The sequence below is a fragment of the Phocoena phocoena genome, chromosome 1 (assembly GCF_963924675.1).
Source record: "Phocoena phocoena chromosome 1, mPhoPho1.1, whole genome shotgun sequence".
NCBI lineage: Eukaryota > Metazoa > Chordata > Mammalia > Artiodactyla > Phocoenidae > Phocoena > Phocoena phocoena.
The window spans coordinates 151,535,696-151,538,108 of NC_089219.1; the positions used below are offsets into that span (position 1 = coordinate 151,535,696).

A 2,413-nucleotide genomic window follows, 5' to 3' on the forward strand; every position below is an offset into this window, starting at 1 on the left:
TACACTGAGCTTTGGCAGATGGGCAAGGCTAGGGCTTAGAAGTCCTGCCAGGCAAGATGGGGAGGAGAGTTAGCCACGTGCAGTGGAGAACAGTCCCCGGCAGACTCTGCTCTGTTCAGACCTGAGCCGGCTGAAGGGGGGCCCTGCATTGCAAACCTGCTTTTCACTGTTATTTAACGGTGGAGGGTGATGACTCAGTCTGGCCTCTAGGAGGATGCACTGGTTTAAAGTATCTGAGTCAGCTGAGTGGGAGGAAGGAGGCTTAAAAGGACAGACATTGCCAAAGCCCAGCCAAGGGCAGAGCCCAAAGCATACAAGAAAGACCTTCAGCCACAGTCTGAAATCTGCATGTGGTTCCCTGGTGAGCCCATCCAGTGTCTACCCTCAAGCCACCCTCCATTGCCAGTGACATAGTCCTCTTGCTGCTAGTTATCCTGGGACCAACGACCAAGCTGTTTTATTTTATTTTATTTTTCAAACAAAAGGGCTCACATATTTACTACTGAACCAACCTGCTAGTGCAGAAGCATAGAAACAAAGAGGAAAATCATTTTTCCCAATAGAACATGTCCTGCTGTCCAGACAGTGGACAGCTAGATATGGTAAGATGCCAGCGACCTTGATACAGCATGGATATGTGGGCCGTCTCGTGTGTGATTCCTTACAGACCCAGCTTGGCTCTTCTCCAATATCTCCTCTTAGAGTTGTACCTGATTTTATGACCAGTTTTCATGCAAATCCATTGGGCGAGTGGGACAATTCTGTTTTTGTTTCCTGGCCAGGAATTGCTTGATCCTGAATGTCTTGTGAGAAGGCATGGCAAGGAACAGAGTCAACCACACACACCAAGGTGGTGGAGAAGGGAAGAGAGAGACAGGCTATTGTAAATAGCAGCCTCAGCAAATCCCTGCCCTTCTGGCGGGGTGTAGGGGAATCTGCATGGCAGCAGACTTTGAGGGCTCATCCAGAGGAAGAACTAGGGCAGTGGTGGGTGAAGGGGGCTCAGAGTAAAGGCTGAGGTGAGTTATAAGAATCTGGAGAAGAAAAGACTCAAGTAAAACTGCAAGACTTTAAATCTCAGGAGGGCTGGCAAGTAGTAGAGGAACTGAGCATTTTTTCTGTGGCTTCCAGGAGAAATCTACCCCTAGTGGAGGCAAGTTCTGTGGGGCAAGTCTGGCCATCTTTCCATGAATATGGTGCAGGTGGCTCAAGCTCTGGGTGGGAGGTCAGACTAGATGAACTTTGGGGTCCTTCTGTAGTGAACTGGAGAATGATCCGCACTGGTAGCTTGAAATCAGCCACGGTGGGAGTATTTACACCACAGAAAGCGGCAGGCACTACAAATCAGGTATCTGCCCCCCACCGTGTTTAACCGTTTAGCCAGGTCTTTCCAATTTGCTCTAAGAGCATGACACATGCCACACTGCAGAATCAGCCACAGCCATGAGTGATGTCTATTATACCCACAAGGGGACAGACTCACCAAGGTTAAGAAACTCTCCCACCGTCACAAATATATGGAGGTGGGATGAAAACTCTGACTCCAAAACTCATGATCACTCCAGAGTCCCAGGAGGCCTCTCTCTCCTGCCCCAGACACAAAAGTGACTTGTCCTGTCAGAAAGTCACACTCAGATGTCTTTGGGCTGCCATCCTTCCACCTGCTCTTTATAAAGAAATGTTGTCTTTATTTGATATATATATATCTTTTTAGACGTGGTGAGGAATTCCAGGAATTTAAGCCAGGAAACTGGACTTCATGCCACATACACTGAAAAGTCCTCACCAGGCTTTTTTTATTTTTTTAATTTTTAAAAAATTTATTTATTCATTTTTGGCTACATTGGGTCTTCGTTGCTGCGCGCGGGCTTTCTCTAGTTGCGGTGAGCGGGGTTTACTCTTCGTTGTGGTGCACGGGCTTCTCATTGCGGTGACCTCTCTTGTTGCGGAGCACGGGCTCTAGGCGCATGGGCTTCAGTAGTTGTGGCTCACGGGCTTAGTTGCTCCGTGGCGTGTGGGATCTTCCTGGACCAGGAATCAAACCCGTGTACCCTGCACTGGCAGGCGGATTCTTAACCGCTGTGCCACCAAGGAAGCCCTACTTGATATTTTTAATTACAGTAACAACTTAGACTTGTGTAACAAATTTTAACAGAAGGCATATATAAAATAGAACAATAGCTCCTTGCCTCTAATCTACCTTTCCCCACCTCCTATTAATCATTTAGTATGTATCTATCCATAGCTTTCTGTGTAATACAGGACAAGCATACATATAATATTGAACATATAGTCACACACATAGGGTTGTTGTTTTTATACAATTGGGATCATACTATACAAAATGTCCAGTGATTTTTTTTCACTTAAATTGTCATATTTTTCCACTTCATTACTTCACTCATTTAAAAAC

The 2,413-nt window shown here is 46.3% G+C and overlaps 1 pseudogene; it reads right to left on the bottom strand.

Annotated features, from left to right (window-relative positions):
• Positions 1 to 661: 661 nt before the first annotated feature.
• Positions 662 to 818, bottom strand: LOC136136925 (large ribosomal subunit protein eL39-like; annotated as a pseudogene).
• Between the last annotated feature and the right edge of the window lie 1,595 nt (positions 819 to 2,413).